Raw genomic sequence first — 24876 nt, forward strand, 5'->3', positions numbered from 1 at the left:
CTTCCCAGGTGGCGCTCATGGTAAAGAATCTGCCTGGCAATGCAGGAGACCCAAGAGACACAGGTTCGGTCCCTGGGTCAGGAAGATCCCCTGGAGGAGAGCACGGCAGCCCACTCCAGTATTCTTACCTGGCTGGTGGGCTCAGTCCATGGGTTGCAAAAACTTGGACACAACTGAAGCAGCTTAGCACAGCACATGGCTATTCACCACAATAGGGTAGAAGGTTCTATTCAACATGCAGTATGACCTCAGTAAAGACCAGTCAGAAAAGAATTGCATTGTCTGACATGGAACATTCTTTTACTGGGGTAACAGGCTAAAGGAAAACAAAACATGCTCTTATTGCTACTGTTGGAGGGGGAAGGAAAGTTTTCTTTGTAAATTATTCACTTTCTTAAGCCAAGTTATTCAGAACATGCATTTTAAACAAGGCACAGAAAAACCAACAGGATCCATAGAATCTATTTGAATTGCCACCTGCCACAAAGAAACTAATACTGTATCCTCTAGATAAGGACATTCAACTTTACATGATGCAGGGTTACCAGTGATCCCAGCTCCTGGCACTGTGATAATTTATAGCAAATGAGGCATGTCTTTGTAGGAATTATTTATTTACTTTGAAGTAAATCTGTGATCTGTGAATGACCCTATTACTTGTTAATAGGAGGAAAGAAGTACTTGTGACTGGAATGAAGGCAAAAGCATGTAATATGTTCAATGTGCAGTTTTCACAATTTCTCCCCAAAAGGTTCATTTCAGTAACATTCACAAGGAGGTAAGCAAAGCAAAACTATCGTCCACACTTGAGAGGTAAGAAAATGGATCCCTTCATACTTAGATACCTGACCTGTTCAATTTTACCTAGAAAGCTCATGAGCAAGCCAGAACTGGGGGGCTTGTCACCCCAGGGGCTCTCAGGGTCATATTTAAATATTTAATCATTATGAAGCTAAGATTAGCATTGCAGTTTATATTTGATAAAGCAAGCTTACAACAAACAATTTCATACAATAACTCAGTTAAAAAAGAGTATTTGAGGTAGTATTTACAGCACTTCTTCAGAACAAGGAAATGTAGCCTCAGGACAGTTAAAAACTTGATTCAGCTCATGCCCGTAAAAAGACAGTATTCAGGTGACAGTGCTTCTGCTGGAAACGTTCACTTACTCCTATCCATTTTATTACACCACAACACCTAGAATTTCAAAACACTTAAATCCAGTGTTATTTCTCCAACTCATGAAATAAGGCAGTAAAGGGATTTTCACCCTTACTTCCCAGAGCAGAAATTAGCAGTTTAAAACTATAGTCACGCTATTGGGAGAATTAGCAGCTAGCCCCAAAACCAAGGAAATTTATTCTCCCTCTGCAAGACCGAGATAACTGTACTATCTAAATAATCACAGCGGTTTCTCTAGGAAATCAGCACAACTGTAGGAGTCTGTAAGAGCCCATTGCTTTGGTCCTTTGTAGGGTAAGGTTTTACTCTGGGTGAGTAGATTGTGGGTGAGATTTTCTAGATTTGACCACGTGGGGGCAGTATGATCATGGCATTGAAAGGTTTCCAACCTCAGCGGCTCAGGAGCGCGCACGGCCAATTAACGGAGGAAGCATCCCTTTGTGTCTCTTCTTTGACTTGGAGAAACGCAAAAAAGATAGCAAGCTGTGCTGTCCGTGAATGAAGAGCTCTGCTTCTTCCATCCAGCTTAACTGGAGGGATGTGGGTGCAGGATGAGGGGCAACATTATAGTCTAACGAGCCAATTACTCTGAGTGGCACAAATACACCTAGGGACTTGGAGAAAGGTGCTTCCACAAAGCTGGGGGGATAAAAGAATAGGACCATAATTTTAGGCAAATCACAAGTTTAAATGTGCTCCTGGCCTTAAAATGTCTTTTCTTTTCTTTTCATTGGACTTCCCAGCAAAGAAACAGGAAAGAGATGTTTACATTGGCATTGTCCCTTTTTGTTGGTGACTGTAATTTGTACAAGTCACGTTTATCCAAGCAATAAATCTATAGTGCAACCAGCTTGAAAACCCATGCAATCAAAATATTTAATCCTGTTATTCTTACCTACAATTTTTTTATGGAGGAAACTAGCTCTCCCCCTTCCATATATATGAGCTTTTTTTTTTTCCTTTTTTCTGGTATACTAAAAGGACTATCTCACTTTATCCTTACAGCACTTCTATATAGTAGTTGTCATTATTTACATTATACAGATAGGGAAAGCAAAGTCAAGAAACATTAACTGAACTGACTCACACCCAGAGAAAATAGGCAGGACCTGATTTATTTGATGTACAAACCCACAATTTGTCTTCTCTGCATACTTCAAATTCTGAATCATTTCTCCCTCTCTTTTCATTAATCTGTGCTTTCTTTCATTTTATTATTATTCACATTTACATTTAAATAGGGAAATCTCAAGAGGGCAATAAGAAATAGCTGATCAACTAATGTCCAAATGAGCCTTGATGTTTTAAAGATAGAAAGGAGAAAAAATATAACATGTTGATCTGATGAGAAAGAACAACCGTACATGAATGCACAAAATGAAAAGTAAAAAATTTTCTATGACCTACACACATACCCCTCTATACAATATTACCACAATACTCATAATAAATAATATGAAATACAAGTATAATATATAATAGTGTATGTAATGAGCTGCACTTATAAAGTATCAACAATTAACCAGGCACAGTTTGTAGCACTTTAAATATATTAAATCAATTAAATCACTTAATGTGTATGAAGAGCCATATATTAAGTTTTATTAATATTAAAGGATCTTCATAATATTTTGAACTTCTCCTATTTGTCTTATTTTTTTCCTTTAAATGTGTATTTTGGAGATCTTTCTATACCTGTGCAGGATGATCTTTTTTTTTTTTTTTAACTATTTTAGACTATTCCATAGCAAAGATGAATCACATTTAATAGATACTGGTAGTTTATCTCTGCTCCCAGTGATCTTAAATAAGAAACATGGATGGTTAGTGCTCTTTTAATTTAGAAGTTCCATTCTAGCAACAACCATAAGAAACTGAATATGATTAAAGGGTGGTTAGGTTAGAAAGGAACTGATAAACGAAGAGAAAGACTATTTTTATGGTTTACAGAACTATCAGGAAACAGCATTGCCAGGCATCTTGAGGCCATAGCAAGCAGCACTGGGCTGGCCAAGGACAGTCACTGACTTCACAGGTCAAATTATCCTGTCCCGTGAGCACATTATTCCGTCAGCAAATTATCTTGTCCCCTGAAAACCTCCTGAAATAAAATTCTTCAGGCCCATGGCAACAGGATCCAATCAGTCAGTCAGTTCAGTTGCTCTCTCGTCTCCAATATTTTGTGACCCCATGGACTGCAGCACGCCAGGACTCCCTGTCCATCACCAGCTCCTGGGATTTACTCAAATTCATGTCCATTGAGTCGGTGATGCCCTCCAACCATCTCATCCTCTGTTGTTCCCTTCTCCTCCTACCCTCAATCTTTCCCAGCATCAGGGTCTTTTCCAATGAGTCAGTTCTTCGAATCAGGTGGCCAAAGTATTGTAGTTTCAGCTTCAACATCAGTCCTTCCAATGAATATTCAGGACTGATCTCCTTTAGGATGGACTGGTTGGATCTCCTTGCAGTCCAAGGGACTCTCAAGAGTCTTCTCCAACACCACAGTTCAAAAGTGTCAGTTCTTTGGCACTCAGGTTTCTTTATGCTACAACTTTTCACATCCTCACATGACTACTGGAAAAACCATAGCCTTGACCAGACAGACCTTTGTCAGCAAAGTAATGTCTCTGCTTTTTAATATGCTATCTAGGTTGATCATAACTTTCCTGCCAAGGAGTAAGCATCTTTTAATTTCATGGCTGCAGTCACCATCTGCAGTGATTTTGGAGCCCCAAAAAATAAAGTCTGCCACTGTTTCCACTGTCTCCCCATCTATTTGCCATGAACTGATGGGACCAGATGCCATGATCTTAGTTTTCTGAATGCTAGTTTTAAGCCAACATTTTTACTCTCTTTTTTCACTTTCATCAAGAGGCTCTTTAGTTCTTCTTCACTTTCTGCCATAAGGGTGGTGTCATCTACATATCTGAGGTTATTGATATTTCTCCAGGCAATCTTGATTCCAACTTGTGCTTCTTCCAGCCCAGTGTCTCTCATGATGTACTCTGCATATGAGTTAAATAAACAGGGTGACAATATACAAGCCCTGATGTACTCCTTTTCCTATTTGGAACCAGTCTGTTGTTCCATGTCCTGTTCTAACTATTGCTTCCTGACCCGCATACAGGTTTCTCAAGAGGCAGGTCAGGTGGTCTGGTATTCCCATCTCTTTCAGAATTTTCCACAGTTTCTTGTGATCCACACAGTCAAAGGCTTTGGCATAGTCAATAAAGCAGAAATAGATGTTCCTCTGAAACTCTCTTACTTTTTCTATGATCCAGCATATGTTGGCAATTTGATCTCTGGTTCCTGTGCCTTCTTTAAAACCAGCTTGAACATCTGGAAGTTCACGGTTCATGTATTGTTGAAGCCTGGCTTGGAGAATTTTGAGCATTACTTTACTAGCATGTGAGATGAGTGCAATTGTGTGATAGTTTGAGCACTCTTTGGCAGTGTCTTTCTTAGGGGGATGAAAACTGATCTCTTCCAGTCCTGTGGCCACTGCTGAGTTTTCCAAATTTCCTGGCACATTGAGTGTAGCACTTCCACAGCATCATCTTTTAGAATTTGAAATAGTTCAACTGGAATTCCATCACCTCCACTAGCTTTGTTCGTAGTCATGCTTCCTAAGGCCCACTTGACTTCACATTCCAGGATGTCTGGATGAGTGATCACGCCATCGTGATTATCTGGGTCGTGAAGATCTTTTTCCTACAGATATTTTGTGTATTCTTGCCACTGGATGAGGGGCCATGGTTTCCCACTGTGATAACTGGTGTCAGCTTTCTGCCCACCAACTCTCAATCTTCTCTTTTCTTCTCTTTCCCTTCCTACCCCTTCCTTCTCTCCTCTCTCTGTCTCCTCCTCTGTCCTTCTCTCTACCTCCCTTTCTATCCTTCCCCCCAAAACATAATCATTTAACAGTTATCACTCTATCCTTATTGGACAAGGCACCCCACTTGCCACTCTGGCCATGCTGCCCATTATGATCATTATTTCTGTTTTGCAACTGGCATTTCTTTGCTACAGTGTGGCTTCTGCCATTCCCCAAATTCACCATCCATATGTGGGAGCCCTCAGTTTTGTGTCCACATCTCCCACCATAAAACCAAGTTGATATAAAACAGCAACCACTGAGCTATTGAAAAAGCTGGTGTGCTTCCTACCAGTCCATCTCTACCTGCTTAGTGAAGATTGTGTTCCCTGGGCTCTCCTGGGACCCACAAGCAGGTGTAGCACTCTCAATGTCTTACACAATAAAACCATTCAAACCTTTCACCTGCCCACACCTTAAGATGCTTCCAAAGAAGTTCTGCCACCAGCACCCCATTCACTGTAGTTCACTTTTATATTTAAGCTTCAAGGTGCCTGTCCAGAAAACTCAGATAGCTTTTCCAGAACATGAAAGCAGAGTCATGAGAAAGTGCCCTGACAAAATTTCTCCCAAGCAAGCCTCATAATCTACTCTGCCTGCTCCAACACCCTCCAATTCCATTCTCACAAATGTGTCCCTAGTTATTAATGGTACATATTAGTCAACTTCTAGGGCTTCCCTGGCGGCTCAGATGACAAAGAATCTGCTTGCAATGCAGGAGACCTGTGTTCGATCCCTTGGTTGGGAAGATCCCCTGGAGGAGGGCATGGCAATTAGAGAGTCAATTCCTAGGCAGGATGATAAGAAGTCCAGGGCTCCCGAGAAGGAGAGAGGGATCTGGGGCTCTGAAGGATGAGATAGGGGTCTGGAATTCTCAAGGAGGAGGAAAAAACAATTTTTTTTCTACATTTCTTAGTCTTAGTCACATAAAACATTTTTTTTTTCTTTAAGCCCAGAACTGATGATTACACAACAAACAACTCAGTTTAAACTCTGTACTAAGGATTATATAACAACAATGTATCCTGCTTGAGGAAATTTCTCCTTCCTGAAAACCTGACTAATCCTGTTGTCTTAAAATGTATATTGTGGGAGTGGGTTTGGTAAGATCTTTCTATTGTTAAATTCTAATCCTGTCATCTTAAAATGTAAATTGTGGGAGAGGGTCTAGTAAGATCTTTACAACCTTGAGGCATTCTTTTGATTTATTGTAATAAGCAATTGGAAACAAAATGGAAATAAAAGCAAAAATAAACAAATGGGACCTAGTTAAGCTTAAAAGCTTTTGCACAACAAAAGAAACTATAAGCAAGGTGAAAAGACAGCCTTTAGAATGGGAGAAAATAATAGCAAACGAAGTAACTGACAAAGAATTAATCTGAAAAATATACAAGCAACTCCTGCAGCTCAATTCCAGAAAAATTAATGACCCAATCAAAAAATGGGCCAAAGAACTAAACAGACATTTCTCCAAAGAAGACATACAGACAGCTAACAAACACATGAAAAGATGCTCAACATCACTCATCATCAGAGAAATGCAAATCAAAACCTCAATGAGGTAAAATTACACGCCAGTCAGAATGGCTGCTATCCAAAAGTCTACAAGCAATAAATGCTGGAGAGAGTGTGGAGAAAAGGGAACGCTCTTATACTGTTGGTGGGAATGCAAACTAGTACAGCCACTATGGAGAACAGTGTGGAGATTCCTTAAAAAACTGGAAATAGAACTGCCATATGACCCAGCAATCCCACTGCTGGGCATACACACCGAGGAAACCAGATCTGAAAGAGACACGTGCACCCCAGTGTTCATCACAGCACTGTTTATAATAGCCAGGATGTAGAAGCAACCTAGATGCCCATCAGCAGATGAATGGATAAGAAAGCTGTGGTACATATACACAATGGAATATTACTCAGCCATTAAAAAGAATACATTTGAATCAGTTCTAATGAGGTGGATTAAACTGGAGCCTATTATACAGAGTGAAGTAAGCCAGAAAGAAAAACACCAATACAGTATACTAACACATATATATGGAATCTAGAAAGATGGTAACGATAACCCTGTATGCGAGACAGCAAAAGAGACACAGATGTATAGAACAGTCTTTTGGACTCTGTGGGAGAGGGTGAGGGTGGGATGATTTGGGAGAATGGCATTGAAACATGTATATTATCATTTGTGAAACAGATCACCAGTCCAGGTTCGATGCATGAGACAGGGCGCTTGGGGCTGGTGCACTGGATGACCTAGAGGGATGGGATGGGGAGGGAGGTGGGAGGGGGTTCAGGATGGGGAACACATGCACACCCATGGCTGATTCATGTCAATGTATGGCAAAGCCACTGCAATATAAATTAAAAAACAAAAACAAAAAATATATAACTCCCTTTTCTAAGACTATCGAGGGTGGCACTCCATTCCCTCTTTTGATGTCTATCTCAGAAGCTTTCTATGTCCCTTTTCCTACTTTAAGAAAACTCTGCTACATAAAAGTTCTTGAGTGATCAAGCCTGGTCTCTAGTCCCGAAGCCAAATCTTCTTCAGAGATCATGCATCCGACATCATTCACTGTAAGCTCTCAGCAACCCACTCCAGTAGTCTTGCATGCAGAATCCCGTGGATGGAGGAGCTGGCCAGATACAGTCCACAGGGCTGCAAAGCATCAGACACGACTGAGCAACTCAGCACAGCACAGTCAACTTCTGAGATTCCTTGGGTGTATAAGCTATATTTTCTTGAGGTCCAAAGAGTACTTCCCCATTCCAACAGTGAATGCTAAGATCTGATCACAGATATTGGTCTAGATGAAGTGAAGATTAGTGGATGCAAAGCTTGAGAAGAACAGGAAAGCACTATTAAAGCCTTTCATGGCAGAGCATCATATGGTCTCCAGAAAGAGAGGCTACATTCCTCTGGCAAAAGGAAGAGGGGTGCTTCTTTCCTGGTGGGATATTCAAGGGAAGGTGAGGTTCAAGGTCCTCGGGCTTCTTGACCACAAATCCAGTTCTCAGGCTCTTCCTGCTTTTCTGTAAGGTCCTAACAAAGGAAACACGTCATGGCTATGCACTTGGTCTGTTCTGCAGCTGCATTCCCTGACTTCCTGCACAGTCTGATGCAGACTTGTAACAGATCGCACTGCTGTTCATAGCAGCCACAGAACCCCTCTGACTCACAGAGTGTTCACGCTGGCAGCTTACTTCTGCGAGTCTATTGTTTTCTATTGCCAAGGACTGCAATGCAGTTAATCCACTGCAATATCTTCATAACTATAATTTTCCCCAAATTGTTTACTCAGCAGAACCTTTCCAGAAAATAATGTCCCACCTACTCCTTTCACCTCCCAATTAACCGTAGGTGAAAACATTAGTAATTATAATGCCACTACATGCCAGGGGCTATTACCCTACTAATTACTGATACTATGGATCCCTCATTGCCATCAGATCACAAGTAGCCAACTCCAAATCAGATTCTTGATGTCTGCTTTCCAGGACTTCTCCTGATCCCAACTGGCATAGCATAGCATTCCCACAAGGCATAATTTGAACTATTATTGACAAGAAGTTAGGTAGCATGGGAAGAGTATTTAAACAAAAAATGACAAGATAACAGAATAAATTCTAAAATAAAGATATGACTATTATTTACTCTAAAACCTATCTCAGAAGGTGGGTGATTATACTTGCAATGTCAGGGATATCTTCATGGAGAACTAAGGTAACAAAATTTATTCATCATTCACTATGTGTCAGGATCTATGCAAAGCCCTTTATAATTTTTTTTTAAATGAACAAATTTTATTTTTTTTCCATTTATTTTTATTAGTTGGAGACTAATTACTTTACATCATTACAGTAGTTTTTGTCATACATTGAAATGAATTAGCCATGGATTTACATGTATTCCCCATCCCAGTCCCCCCTCCCACCTCCCTCTCCACCTGATCCCTCTGGGTCTTCCCAGTGCACCAGGCCCAAGCACTTGTCTCATGTACCCAACCTGGGCTGGTGATCTGTTTCACCCTAGATAATATACATGTTTCGATGCTGTTCTCTTGAAACATCTCACCCTGTCCTTCTCCCAGAGTCCACAAGTCTGTTCTATACATCTGAATCTCTTTATCTGTCCTGCATATAGGGTTATCGTTACCATCTTTCTAAAGTCCATATATATGTGTTAGTTTACTGTAATGGTCTTTATCTTTCTGGCTTACTTCGCTCTGTATAATGGGCTCCAGTTTCATCCATCTCATTAGAACTGATTCAAATGAATTCTTTTTAATGGCTGAGTAATATTCCATGGTGTATATGTACCACAGCTTCCTCATCCACTCGTCTGCTGATGGGCATCTGGGTTGCTTCCATGTCCTGGCTATTATAAACAGTGCTGCGATGAACACTGGGGTGCACGTGTCTCTTTCAGATCTGGTTTCCTTGGTGTGTATGCCCAGAAGTGGGATTGCTGGGTTATATGGCAGTTCTATTTCCAGCTTTTTAAGAAATCTCCACACTGTTTTCCATAGTGGCTGTACTAGTTTGCATTCCCACCAACAGTGTAAGAGGGTTCCCTTTTCTCCACACCCTCTCCAGCATTTATTGCTTGTAGACTTTTGGATAGCAGCCATCCTGACTGGCGTATAATGGTACCTCATTGTGGTTTTGATTTGCATTTCCCTGATAATGAGTGATGTTGAGCATCTTTTCTTGTGTTTGTTAGCCATCTGTATGTCTTCCTTGGAGAAATGTCTGTTTAGTTCTTTGGCCCATTTTTTGATTGGGTCATTTATTTTTCTGGAGTTGAGCTGGAGGAGTTGCTTGTATATTTTTGAGATTAATCCTTTGTCTGTTGCTTCGTTTGCTATTATTTTCTCCCAATCTGAGGACTGTCTTTTCACCTTGCTTATAGATTCCTTTGTTGTGCAAAAGCTTTTAAGTTTCATTAGGTCCAAGCCCTTTATAATTAATACTTAATTTTTTTTCATTTATTTTTATTAGTTGGAGGCTAATTACTTTAGAATATTGTAGTGGGTTTTGCCATACACTGACATGAATCAACCATGGATTTACATGTGTTCCCCATCCCGATCCCCCCTTCTACTTCCCTCTCCATCCCATCCCTCTGGATCTTCCCAGTGCACCAGCCCTGAGCACTTGTCTCATGCATCCAACCTGGGCTGGCAATCTGTTTCACATTTGATAATATACTTGTTTCAATTCTATTATCTCAGATCATCCCACTCGCCTTCTCCCAAAGAGTCCAAAAGTCTGTCCTATACATGTGTCTCTTTTTCTGTCCTGCATATAGGGTTATCGTTACCATCTTTTTAAATTCCATATATATGCATTAGTATACTGTATTACTGTATTGGTGTTTATCTTTCTGGCTTACTTCACTCTGTATATGGGCTCCAGTTTCATCCATCTCATTAGAACTGATTCAAATGTAATATTCAAATGTAATATTCCATTGTGTATATGTACCACAGCTTTCTTATCCATTCATCTGCTGATGGGCATATAGGTTGCTTCCATGTCCTGGCAATCATAAACAGTGCTGTGATGAACACTGGGGTACATGTGTCTCTTTCAGATCTGGTTTCCTCGGTGTGTATGCCCAGCAGTGGGATTGCTGGGTCATATGGCAGTTCTATTTCCAGTTTTTTAAGGAATCTCCACACTGTTCTCCATAGTGGCTGTACTAGTTTGCATTTCCACCAACAGTGTAAGAGGGTTCCCTTTTCTCCACACTCTCTCCAGCATTTATTGCTTGTAGACTTTTGGATAGCAGCCATTCTGACTGGCATGTAGTGGTACCTCCTTGTGATTTTGATTTGCATTTCTCTGATAATGAGTGATGTTGAGCATCTTTTCATATGTTTGTTAGCCATCTGTAATTAATACTTTAAATAACCCTATGATGCTGTGAAAGTGCTGCACTCAATATGCCAGGAAATTTGGAAAACTCAGCAGTGGCCACAGGACTGGAAGAGGTCAGTTTTCATTCCAATCCCTAAGAAAGGCAATCACAAAGAATGCTCAAACTACCGCATAATTTCACTCATCTCACACGCTAGTAAAGTTGTGCTCAAAATTCTCCAAGCCAGGCTTCAGCAATACGTGAACCGTGAACTTCCAGATGTTCAAGTTGGTTTTAGAAAAGGCAGAGGAACCAGAGATCAAATTGTCAATATCCACTGGATCATTGAAAAAGCAAGAGAGTTCCAGAAAAACATCTATTTCTGCTTTATTGATTATGTCAAAGCCTACGACTGTGTGGATCACAATAAACTGTGGAAAATTCTGAAAGAGATGGGAATACCAGACCACCTGACCTGCCTCTTGAGAAACCTGTATGTGGGTCAGGAAGCAACAGTTAGAACTGGACATGGAACAACAGACTGGTTCCAAATAGGAAAAGGAGTACATCAAGGCTGTATATTGTCACCCAGCTTATTTATCTTATATGCAGAGTACATCATGAGAAATGCTGGGCTGGAAGAAGCACAAGCTGGAATCAAGATTGCCGGGAGAAATGTCAATAACCTCAGATATGCAGATGACACCACCCTTATGGCAGAAAGAGAAGAGGAACTAAAGAGCCTCTTGATGAAGGTGAAAGAGGAAAGTGAAAAAGTTGGCTTAAAGCTTAACATTCAGAAAACTAAGATCATGGCATCTGGTCCCAACACTTCATGGGAAATAGATGGGGAGACAGTGGAAACAATGTCAGACTTCCTTTATTTGGGCTCCAAAATCACTGCAGATGGTGACTGCAGCCATGAAATTAAAAGATGCTTACTCCTTGGAAGGAAAGTTATGACCACCCTAGATAGCACATTAAAAAGCAGAGACATTATTTTGGCAACAAAGGTCCATCTGGTCAAGGCTATGGTTTTGCTAGTGGTCATGTATGGATGTGAGAGTTGGACTGTGAAGAAAGCTGAGCACTGAAAAATTGATGCTTTTGAACTATGGTGTTACAGAAGACTCTTGAGAGTCCCTTGGACTGCAAGAAGATCCAACCAGTTAATCCTAAAGGAGATCAGTCCTGGGTGTTCATTGGAAGGACTGATGCTGAAGCTGAAACTCCAGTACTTTGGCCACCTCATGCGAAGAGTTGACTCACTGGAAAAGACCCTGATGCTGGGAGGGGTTGGGGGCAGGAGGAGAAGGGGACGACAGAGGATGAGATGGCTGGATGGCATCACCGACTCGATGGGCATGGGTTTGTGTAGATTCCGGGAGTTGGTGATGGACAGGGAAGCCTGGAGTGCTGTGATTCATGGGGTCACAGAGTCGGACACGACTGAGCAACTGAACTGACTGATGTTGCAGACAGTTCTGCTGGCTCCATTTTAAAAATGAGAGCACTGACTAAAGCTTAGCGAATTCCCACAGATGCTAAGTGGCAGAAGCCTGGGTCATGCTTTTGAACACTGTGCTAAGCTTTTTTTCTGGAAGACTTGACACTGACCTGGCTTTTTATAAGGTGCTTTTTATCAATTATAGAAGGAGAAAGAGTACTGTGGGCAAAAAGGAAAGGAGATGCAAAGTCAAAGAGATATGAGAAGACAACCATGCTTTAGGATAGTAAGAAATTCAATATGAACTGGCAGCCATTTAAAGGGTATCTTAGTCTGTTTGGGCTGCAATACCAAAATATTACAAGACTTATAAAGAACGGAAATTTATTTCTCACAGTTCTGAAGACTGAGAAGTCCAAGTTCAAGGCACCAGAAGTTTCCTTGTTTAGTGGGGTCCATCCCAGGTGGCACTAGTGGTAAAGAACCCACCAATGCAGGAGACATAAGAGACAGGTTTGATCCATGGGTCGGGAAGATCCCCTGGAGGAGGGCATGGCAACTCATCCCAGTATTCTTGCCTGAAGAATCCCATGGACAGAAGAGCCTGGCGGACTACAGTCCATAGGGTCGCAAAGAGTCAAACACGAATGAAGTGACTTACCCCAGCACACACGTCTTCCTGGTTCATAGAAGGCTGACTTCTGGCTATTTCGTCACATGGTAGAAGATCCAAGGTAACTCTCTGGGATTTCTTGTGTGGGCTCTAACCCCATTCATGAGGGCTCTGCCCTGCTAATTTAATCATCTCTCAGAAACCTCACTTCTTAACACTGTCACACTGGAGAATAAGCTTAAACATGTGAATCTGGGGCAAACACCAAAGCTCAGTCTATAGCAGAGGATGAACAAGAGTGAACAGGCAAGAGAATTTAGACTGTACAACCAATTGGTGGGTTTTACAACAGGAGGTCGTGAAACTCTGCAAATGAATTATGGCCTGGATACCAGCAAAGAGGCCTAGAATTTGTGCTGCTTCATTGATTTTACCTTACCCTTCTCTCTGAATCTAAATGCCAGATACCCTATTTGCATCTACATGACTTTGGATCAATCTCTCAATCTCACTATCCTGTTTCTCTAGGTATAATATGAGGAAGATAATAGCTACCACCTACCTTGTCAGATTGTTTAAAATATTCAGTGAAATAATGTGAGTATAGTACTCAACATCCACATTTAACTGAGTAAGAATTCAACCATAAGCTCTTGTCCAGAGATAGAAATATAAAGAAAGCAAGAGAAGGGAATAACAGTTCAACATTATGTGAAATTCCACTTTCAATAACTGGTATCTATTCCTAGGTGAGAAAGGAGGTGCGAATATGCTGTTCTCCTATTTAGCCCTAGTTCCCCCTCTGCCTCTCAGACTGTAAGCATCTCACAGACCAGAAATCTTTTGTGTTTAAAGCTATGGCCTAGCACAGTGAATGAGACAGTGTGCATTCAGTGAGGGTTCACTAAATGCTTGTTCATATCCTTGGTGTGATTCTTCTCCACTCTCTTCATTTTCCCAGATGTCTTCAACCTCTGTCACTGCTTTATTTGTCAAACTTTCTCTCTTTGAAGAAATAGCTGTCCTATGTTGGGGACTTGGCCCACCTTGGTCTGCAAAGAAGTTGCTGATTTGCCATAAGTGATTTTTTTCAGGATTATCTAGAATAATAATAATAATAGCCAATTTTAGAATTGGCTATTCAAGCCAGAATCTGTTCCTGAGTTCTTGCCTAATTCCCACAAACATTTCACCTAGAACTGATGTCCATCTATTGCCCTACCAGCTCCAGAATGAAAGAGAATAAAGAAGAGCACATTACTCTCAACTCCTCCTACCCTTTATTTAAGCCCCATCTTATGTCCCAACCTGGGACTAATTTTTTCCCACAACCCTGCCAGGGACAATATCCTTTCCCATCCTGGGAAAATCCACCTCTACCCACAAGGTATGATCTGGTCCCAGGCTCCTGGCAGTCATCATGATCTGACAGCTCATTCCTAAAATGCTTGTTTATTTAGAGTTAGTCAGCCCTATATACAAGACACCAGTGGGCCTGCCAAATAGTGCTGTGCTTGTCCAAGCTGATCTTTACTCCTGTTCCCAGCCCGTCCTCCTATGCTGGGTGAGGACAATATTAAGCCACCTTTATGTGTGGTCTGTCTTCCACTTTCCATCTCCTGGGAGCAAATGCTTAGGCAAGAAAACAAAAATGCTGACATTTTCCTGAAACAAAAAATAATGTTTAGAGTTCTCTGAGCTTGCAATACCTTTCTCTTTCCCTGGGAGGATTCTTGGCTTTTTTTCCCCAGGATGGCCCCAAACTCCAGTCTTCACTTACACCCCAAGCAAAGAAACCGAAGAAAGCGAGGCTGACTCCTGCCTCCAGGTCAGGCAAGGCCTTTGCTTCTTCAAACTTGCCAAAGGAAGAAAAAGAACAGCAAGAAGCAATTGTATATATTGATGAAGTACAAAATGAAATAAGACAGACTTAATGAACAAGCCAGTGAGATTTTGAAAGTAGAATAGAAATATAACAAACTCTGCCAACCATTTTTTCAGAAGAGGTTGGAATTGATTGTCAAAACCCCAGATTTGGGGGTAACAACAATTTTTAACCATCCACAAGTGTCTGCATTGCTTGAGGAGGGGGATGAATAGGTGCTGCATTATTTGACAAGAGTTGAAGTGATAGAATTTGATAGATAGATAGATAGATATTAGATCAGGTTACAGAATAAATTTTTATTTTGATGAAAACCCTTACTTCAAAAATAAAATTCTCTTCAAAGAATTTCATCTGAATGAGAGTGGTGAACCATCTTCAAAGTCCACTGAAATCAGATGGAAATCTGGAAAGGATTTGATGAAACGATCAAGTCAAAGACAGAATAAAGTGAGCAGGAATAGACAGCATGAGGAACCAGAAAGCTTCTTCACCTGGTTTACTGATCATTCTGATGCAGGTGCAGATGAGTTAGGAGAGGTCATCAGAGATGATATTTGGCCAAATCCACTACAGTACTACTTGGTTCCTGACATGGATGATGAGGAAGTGGAAAGAGAAGATGGCAACGATGATGAAGAGGAAGAAGGTTTGGAAGATATTGATGAAGAAGGGGATAAGGATGAAGGTGAAGAAGATAAGATGATGATGAGGGGGTGGAAAGAGAGGAAGATGAAGGAGAAGATGACTAACGGAACAGTGATGGATTCTAACCTTTTAAATTTTCTCCAGTCCCTGGAAGCAAGTTACAGTCTTTTTCTTTTCTCCTCTTGTGCTCAGTCACCCTGTTTTTGAGGTCTCTTTTCTCCTTTATACCATGGTTCACAACTTATCTGGGGGGGAAATACCTTGAGCAGAATTCAGTGGGAAAAGAATCTCTACCCCTTTCAGTTCCAAATCCATTCTTTTTTTTTTAATCCCTTCCTGTTTCAACAAAACCTTTATGGAATCAACACCACCATGCTCTGTGGGAAAAAAGAAAAACCTTCTGCTCTCTTAGCTCTGCTGGAAGCTGAAGGGTGCTAGGCCCCTGTGTAGTAGTGGATAGAATTCTAGATACTTTCCTCCTTTCTCTGTATATTGGGGTCAGAGATTACACTGTGTCTCTATGTGAATATGGACAGTTAGCATTTACCAACATGTATCTGTCTACTTTCTCTTGTTAAAAAAAAAAGAAAAAAAAAAAACTTAAAAAAATGAGGTTTTAGAAGGTCAGCAAAGGGTAGGTTTGAGATGTTTGGGTGGGTTAAGTAGGCATTTTGACAACATGGCTTCTCCTTTGGCATGTTTAATTGTGATGTTTAATGGACATCCTTGCAATTTAAGATGACACTTTTAAAATAAAATTCTCTCCTAATGATGACTTGAGCCCTGCCACTTGCTGGGAGAATCAGCAGAACCTATAGAGGACCTTATTTGCAATTGATATTCTCTATTGTAATTTTGTTCCTGTTTATTTTTAAATTTTCTTTTTGTTTCACTGGAAAGGAAAGGTGATGCTCAGTTTTAAATGTTAAAAGTGTGCATGTTGCTTTGTTATAATAAAACTAAATGTGTACACAAAGAAAAAAAATAATGTTTGACATAAGGAAGTTTAAACCAAAATTTAGAAAAAGGTACTTTGCATAATTTTCAGGAATACCAAACATATGTCCAATGTAAATTAATAAACAAATGGCTTAATACTGCCATCAGCAGCTTCTGCGTTTGGGTAATACCACTGTCAACTGGGTCCTTGCCAAGAATAATAGATGTGTGTTTGTCTAAGTCAATAAAAGTAAAAAACTGACCAAAGTCCTCTCTCCCAGGAAAAAGAGGCCTATGACCTAAAGACAAAAGCAAGTCTTCATGCTAAAAGTAAGATTTCGAAATACACTGCTTAGTACAGATGTCGCTTTTTTTAAACATTGTAACTATTATTTGTTATCACCTCACTGCATGCCATCCTTCCAGCATATGCACCAAGCACAAAAGCATGTTTCTTCTCTTTTTATTTTCAGAGTCAAATGAAATAAAAATATGTCATCACCATTCCTAATTCATTTAAGAGTTTAATCCTATGAGATGCTTTGAATATGTGATATGTTGCATAAAAGTTCAGATTACAAGCTCAAAAGTGGGTTAAAAGCCAGTTCACATTGCCAAGTATCCCTACTGGAAAAGTTAGCAGTCTAGTGGAATGGATCAGTTCACCCTCAATACCCATTGAAATGTACAAGGATTTTTAGTGCAGAGAATTTTGTGGATATTTGTATGGCAGAGAAAGACAATAAAAGAAAGCTAATCCAGCCCCTTTTCATGAGATTTAAACAGCAAAGTTTCAACTAAAATCATGATCTTATTCCAGTGACCTTTTTATTTAGTCTACACAGCTCACATTTTATAACATTTGAAAGAGTTGAGACAAGTGCTATGCACATTTAATTTTTTGTTGGAAGACTAGAATCTCTGAATATTAGAGCTGACAACACACACACACAAACTAACATATCTTCCCCACCATGTTCACTTTATGGTCTGGCAATGGCTAGGAATACATGTTGGTGCTGGGGGAAATAAATGAATTTGAAGCACAGGGTTGCCAAATACAAGTCAAGCACCTCAGCTTACTGGCTTGGTGATGCTGGTTGAGTTACTTCTCCTCTCTGGGTTTCATTTTATTGGCCATAAGATAGAAATGATAATAAACAGTTACCTCATGGAAATAGAGGGCTTCCCAGGTGGCCCTAGTGGCAAAGAACCCACCTGCCAATGAAGGAGACATAAGAGATGTGGGTTCAATAACCAGATCAGGAAGACGCCCTGGAGGAGGGCATGGCCACCCATTCCAATATTCTTGCCTGGAGAATCCCATGGACAGATGAGCCTGGTGGGCTACAGTCCATGGGGTCACAAAGAGATGTGACTGAAGCAGCAGCAGCATGGAAATATAGTGAAGCCTGAGTAAAACACTGTATATATGGGCTGTTGTTGTTGTTCAATCACAGTCATGTCTGACTCTTTGCGACCCCATGGACTGCAGCACACAAGGCTTCCCTGTCCTTCACCATCTTCCAGAGCTTGCTCAAACTCAGGTCCATTGAGTCAGTGATGCCATCCAACCATCTTGTCCTCTGTCATCCCCTTCTCCTCCTGTCTTCAATCTTCCCCAGCATCAGGGTCTTTTCTAATGAGTTGGCTCTTCACATCAGGTGGCCAAAGTATTGGAGCTTCAGCATCCATTCTTCCAATGAATATCCAGAGTTGATTTCTTTTCAGATTGACTGATTTGATCTCCTTGCCATCCAAGGGATTCTCATGAGTCTTCTCCAACACCACAGTTCAAAAGCATCAATTCTTTAGTAGTCAGCCTTCTTACAGTTCAATTCTCATATCCATACATGACTCCTGGAAAAACTGTAGCTTTGATTATATGGACTTTCGCTGGCAAAGTAATGTCTCTGCTTTTTAATAAGCTGTCTAGGTTTGTCATAGCTTTTCTTTCAAGGAGCAAATGTCAAGGAGCAAATGTCATGGCTGTAGTCACCATCTGCAGTGATTTTGGACCCTAAGAAAATAAAGTCTGTCACTGTTTCCATTGTTTCCTCATTTATTTGACATGAAGTGATGGAATCAGATGCCATGATATTAGGGTTTTTTTTAATGTTGAGCTTTAAGCCAGCTCTCTCCCCCACATAGCTCAGTCAGTAAAGAATCTACCTGCAGTGCGGGAGACCTGGGTTCAATTCCTGGGTCAGGAAGATCCCCTGGAGAAGGAAATAGCAACCCATTCCAGTATTCTTGCCTAGAGAATCCCATGGACAGAGGAGCCTGGAAGGCTACAGTCCATGGGGTCACAAGAGTCAGACAAGACTTAGTGCTTAATATACTTTAAGATGCTGCACAAACATTACATGGAGTTACATTGATGTGCTATGTGAGTATATGATTTGAAAGCCCAGAACCTCAAAGTCCTCATTTTACCACCTGACCTTTATAAGTGTTATAGTCCTTATCTACAAGGTAGGATACATTCAACACTTCCCTCACAAGGTTTCTGTGATCACCCATGAAATATGTGTAAAGCACTTAGAGTGCCCAGTACCTACACAGACGCCTCCAGTGAGTGTCAACTCTCACTAGAGATTTGATGATAAAACTGATATTTCTTGAACAAGCATTTAAAGAGATCCAGCCACTTACTAGGCACTCTATCTGTGCTGGAATGAAGGTGGGGAAAAGATACCTTCTGGCTCTGAGGGGACTCACCGAGGACTGGGAAATAGCTTACTTCATATGTCCATTGCCAAAGCGATCAGAGACTTCTCATTGCCCATAAAGTTCAAGTTCTTCTTTCTGCATTTAAAACACTCCACTGCATGATCTCATCCCATCACCCACTGAACCTTCTTATGTAATCTACGTTTCCAATCAAAATTCTCCATGTCAGTGCTGTTATTCATTGTATTAGTAATGATTCTCTGGAGAAACAGAACAAATAAGAAGAGATTTATTATAAAAATTGGCTCACATAATTATAGAGGCTGAGAAGTCCCACAATCAGCCATCTGCAAGTAGGCAACCAGGAGAGCTGGTGGTTAATTCAATCTGTCTAGAGTCCAAGAAGCAGGAGCATCGAAGTTTGAGGGCAGAAGAGGATGAAGATATCAGCAAATTCTCCCTTTCTCCACCTTTTTGTTCTATTTAGGATCTCAGTGGATATGATGGTGCCTGCCCACCTTGGTGACCGTGACCTTCTTTACTGACTCTACAGATTCAAATGATAACCCCTTCTAGAACCACCAGGATAGATCCACTCAGGAATAATGTTTTACCAAGTATCTGGGCATCACACTCATGCTGGATTCTCCACCTGGAATAGTACACTTCATTGTTTCTCTTTAGGTCAAAGCCCTACACTTCACAGCCATGCCAAGGTGCTCTCTACTGTAAACATCTAGTTTTCTGCTTCTTTTCATGTTCCTTTAAGGAACAACTTCTTCTCTACATTTCTTCTAATGTAGCTGCAGATGTCACTCTTTGGACAAAAAAATGGATACAAGAGTACCTGGTTCATGTCTAAGAGGGCATGGCAACCCCCCCACACACACTTTAGGGAGCAGTTTAGGGGTAGGTATGTGACCCAATATAGGTTGACGAGAATGACACCTGAGATTAGTGCGGGTATATTCAGAAAGAAAATTTTCTTTTACCCTGGAGTGGTTAAGGTAGTTGTTAAACAAGATGATTGTGAGTCAAGAGCTACAAGATAACATCTTACCTATAAGAACACCCAACTCGGAGGAAAGCTGAGCTAAGAGATAGAGAGAAATAAATTCCTAACAGCACTGTTGACCACTTGGATAGACATCTCTTGACCTTCAGTTAGGGAAGCCAGTCCATATATTATCATTACTCCTACTACTTCTATGATTATTACTATTTAGTTACAATCAAGAATCTCCTGCAGACCAAGACCACAGTTTATTTCTATTCGTTTCTCCTATGAAACAGTGGGATGAGTTTTGCCTACTGTAGGTCCTCAATAAATGTTAGGTTAGATTAATTAATCTATAATTCATGGGAAAAAATTTAATGGATTCTAAATGGCATACAACCTCGCTAACATGTAACCTAGTTCATTAAAGCAGAGGAAATATGTCTGAGTCAAATGATTCATTTGTAAAGACTTTTCAGCTATTCAGTTTCTCTAGAGCCCCTAAAAGGAAACTGTACTTTGCATAATAACCTACATAGTTAGGAAAATTATAATTTTCCAAGTGTTTTTCATCTTCACTTTAGAAATGAGAAGAAGGCCTGGAGAGATAAACTGATTTCCTACAGTCTCACAGGAAATGGACAGATCACTGCTGTGGAATCCTTTGATTCCAAAGGACTAGCAGTCCTTTGTCTTGTTCTGTCTCCAGAGCCAGGCTGGTATAGGACTAAGAACTTCTGAAATCATCCAACCTGGAGGTGAAGCCTCATCCTCACCAGCTGTGGAGTACTACCTTAGTCTAGTGCATAGTAAATGGGAAATAAATGACAGCTTTTGTTATTACCATTAACACAGATTTTTATGTTTCTCAGTACAACAGAAATCTTTAACTGACTCAAATCTTGGGGCAGTTTCATCTGACTATTTTCCACCGTTACCTATGAGATTTCTCTGCCTTAGGGAAAAACAAACTCCCCAGCAGATGTCTCAGCAGGAAAAAAGCATAAGTTATTGGTGTTCGTGTTATGATGGATTTCCCACCCATTATCCATAGGCTTTCATTATTCACTATAAAATGGGACTTTCCTGAGCTCATCGAGGGGAAAATATTAGTTGGCTATTGATAAACACTTGCTAAGTTTCATTCATTTTAATCTAATTTAGGTTGAAATCTTATTGGCTACAGTAGGTACTTTTCAAGAGACTGAAGGAATTTGGTAACTGTTGATGAATAAGAAAATGTGAAAATGAGTATAAGATTTAATCCTGTAAAAGTGAAAAGGTTTCAGAAATTCTTCCCTCAGGTGGAAGGAAAAATTAAAGGACAACTGACTCCTTTATGTGACTTTGATTTTCATCACTGTCCTACCTAGATGTCAAAGGACAGACCTGCAAAGAAAGCACCGACTCAAAAGACATAACTAATAACAAGATTTTCTGACTCACAAAGAAGGCTACTGCAGAGAATTTTATTTTATTATGAAAACTTTATTTATTTTTTAAATATAATTTAGCTAGGTCAAATGTGATTGTTTTGTAAATTTTTTAAAAAGTAAATTTTAAAATAAAATAAAAATTTAAAAATTTTTAAAAAGTAAACCACCCAATGACTTAGATGATACTTAGAATCTGTGCACAATTTAAACAGAAGAACTATACTATATAAGAAGGATCTTAATAACCCAGAAAACCATGATGGTGTATTCACTTACCTAAAGCCAGACATCCTGGAATGCAAAGTCAAGTGGGCCTTAGGAAGCATCACTATGAACAAAGCTAGTGGAGGTGATGAAATTCCATCTGAGCTACTTCAAGTCCTAAAAGATGATGTTGTTAAAGAGCTGTAATCAATAAACCAGCAAATTTTGAAAATTCAGCAGTGGCCACAGGACTGGAAAAGGTCAGTTTTCATTCCAATCTCAAATAAGGGCAAGGTCAAAGAATGTTCAAACTACTGCACAATTGTACTTATCTCACACACTAGCAAAGTAGTGCTCAAAATCCTTCAAGCCAGGTTTCAACAGTACATGAACCAAGAACTTTCAAATGTTCAGGTTGGATTTAGGAAAGACAGGGGAATCAGAGATCAACCTGCCAACATCTGTTGGCTCATAGAAAAAGCAAGAGAGTTCCAGAAAAACATCTACTTCTGCTTTATTGACTACGCCAAAGCCTTTGACTGTGTGGATCACAAGAAACTGTGGAAAATTCTTAAAGAGATGGGAATACCAGACCACCTTACATGTCTCCTGAGTAATCTCTATGCAATCAAGAAGCAACAGTTAGAACTGGACATGGAACAATGGACTAGTTCAAAATTGGGAAAGGGATACATCAAGAATTAATGCTTTTGAACTGTGGTTTTAGAGAAAACTCTTGAGACTCCCTTGGACTGCAAGGAGCTCCAACCAGTCCATCCTAAAGGAAATCAGTCCTGAACATTCATTGGAAGGACTGATGCTGAAGTTGAAGCGCCAAAACTTTGGCCACCTTATGTGAAGAACTGACTCATTGGAAAAGACCCTGATGCTGGGAACGACTGAAGGCAGGAGGAGAAGGGGACGATAGAGGATGAGATGGTTGGAGGCATCACTGACTCGATGGACATGAGTTTGAGCAAGCTCTGGGAATTGGTGATGGACAGGGAAGCCTGGCATGCTGCAGTCCATGGGGTCACAAAGAGTTGGACTTGACTGAGCAACTGAACTGAACTGAGCAATTTAAACTATAAGATCAAAATTGGGAAGCCTGGCGTGCTGCATTCCATGGGCTCACATGACTGAGCAACTGAACAACACTAAAGTTGAAAGCATGCCAATACAGGAAAAGAGAAGACCCTTCTTCCTAAGGGAGAAATATATTAATATTTTTCTGAAAAGTGTACCTCTATGGCAAAAGTCTCTCTCAAAACTTTTAAAGAGAAACCTGTAAAAGAAAGGGATATTAGGGGAAGGGAATTAACATGTAGATGGTGAGCATCTACTTCATGCCAAGTATTGTCCATGAAGCTAAACATCTGTGAGCTCCTATCAGTCTCCTGAAATCTCTTGAGATACATTTCCTCAATCCACACAATAGGCCTTTGAACCTGAGGGTTCTGAGTAAAGTGCCTATTGTCACTCAACTAATAAAAAATATGTGTTGAGACATAAAAAAAAATATCAGCACTGTGATTAAAATACCAAAACAGAGACCTCCAAGGCTCATTCTTCTGTCCCATCAAGTGTTCTCCCTCTTTCTTATTTAACCTTATTAAGTTGGTTATGACCGCCGCCCCTGACCTCGGACACGGGGAAGCTCCTCTGCACCGCTCCTGCGCTGTCGCAGCCTGGCGCTCTCGGTCGCCACCCCTGACCTTGGGCAAGTGGTAGCTCCTCACGGCCACGCTTCTGCGCGGTCCATCGCAGTCCACGCGCTTCTGATGAACTATGGACGGAGGTTCGTAACATTGTACAGGAGACAGGGATCAAGACCATCCCCATGGAAAAGAAATGCAAAAAGGCAAAATGGTTGTCTGAGAAGGCCTTACAAATAGCTGTGAAAAGAAGAGAAGCGAAAAGCAAAGGAGAAAAGGAAAGATATTCCCATTTGAATGCAGAATTCCAAAGAATAGCCAGGAGAGATAAGAAAGCCTTCCTCAGAGATCAATGCAAAGAAATAGAGGAAAACAACAGAATGGAAAAGACCAGCGATCTCTTCAAGAAAATTAGAGATACCAAGGGAACATTTCACACAAAGATGGGTTTGATAAAGGACAGAAATGGTATGGACCTAACAGAAGTAGAAGATATTAAGAAGAGATGGCAAGAATACATAGAAGAACTGTACAAAAAAGATCTTCACGACCCAGATAATCACAATGGTGTGATCACTCACCTAGAGCCAGACATCCTGGAATGTGAAGTCAGGTGGGCCTTAGGAAGCATCACTATGAACAAAGCTACTGGAGGTGATGGAATTTCAATTGAGCTATTTCACATCCTGAAAGATGATGCTGTGAAAGTGCTGTACTCAGTATGCTGGCAAATTTGGAAAACTCAGCAGTGGCCACAGGACTGGAAAAGGTCAGTTTTCATTCCTATACCAAAGAATGCTCAAACTACCGCACAATTGCACTCATCTCACATGCTAGTAAAGTAATGCTCAAAATTCTCCAAGACAGGATACATGAACCAAGAACTTCCAGATGTTCAAGCTGGTTTTAGAAAAGGCAGAGGAACCAGAGATCAAATTGATAACATCTACTGGATCATCAAAAAAGCAAGAGAGTTCCAGAAAAACATCTACTTCTGCTTTATTGACTATGTCAAAGCCTTTGAGCGTGTGGATCATGATAAACTATGGAAAATTCTGAAAGAGATGGGAATACCAGACCACCTGACCTGCCTCTTGAGAAATCTGTATGCAGATCAGGAAGCAACGGTTAGAACTGGACATGGAACAACAGACTGTTTCCAAATAGAAAAAGGAGTACGTCAAGACTGTATATTGTCACCCTGCTAATTTAACTTATATGCAGAGTACATTCTCATGATGTACTGGAATGCTAGGCTGGAAGAAGCTCAAGCTAGAATCAAGATTGCTGGGAGAAATATCAATAACCTCAGATATGCAGATGACACCACCCTTATGGCAGAAAGTGAAGATGAACTAAAAAACCTCTTGATGAAAGTGAAAGAGGAGAGTGAAAAAGTTGGCTTAAAGCTCAACATTCAGAAAACTAAGATCCTGGCATTTGGTCCCATCACTTCA

The 24876-nt window shown here is 40.5% G+C and overlaps 1 pseudogene; it reads left to right on the forward strand.

The window, feature by feature from the left end:
• Positions 1 to 15619, forward strand: part of LOC110127903 (protein SET-like) — a 151397-nt pseudogene extending 135778 nt beyond the window's left edge.
• The last annotated feature ends 9257 nt before the right edge of the window (positions 15620 to 24876 follow it).

This window comes from Odocoileus virginianus, chromosome 21, assembly GCF_023699985.2.
Source record: "Odocoileus virginianus isolate 20LAN1187 ecotype Illinois chromosome 21, Ovbor_1.2, whole genome shotgun sequence".
NCBI lineage: Eukaryota > Metazoa > Chordata > Mammalia > Artiodactyla > Cervidae > Odocoileus > Odocoileus virginianus.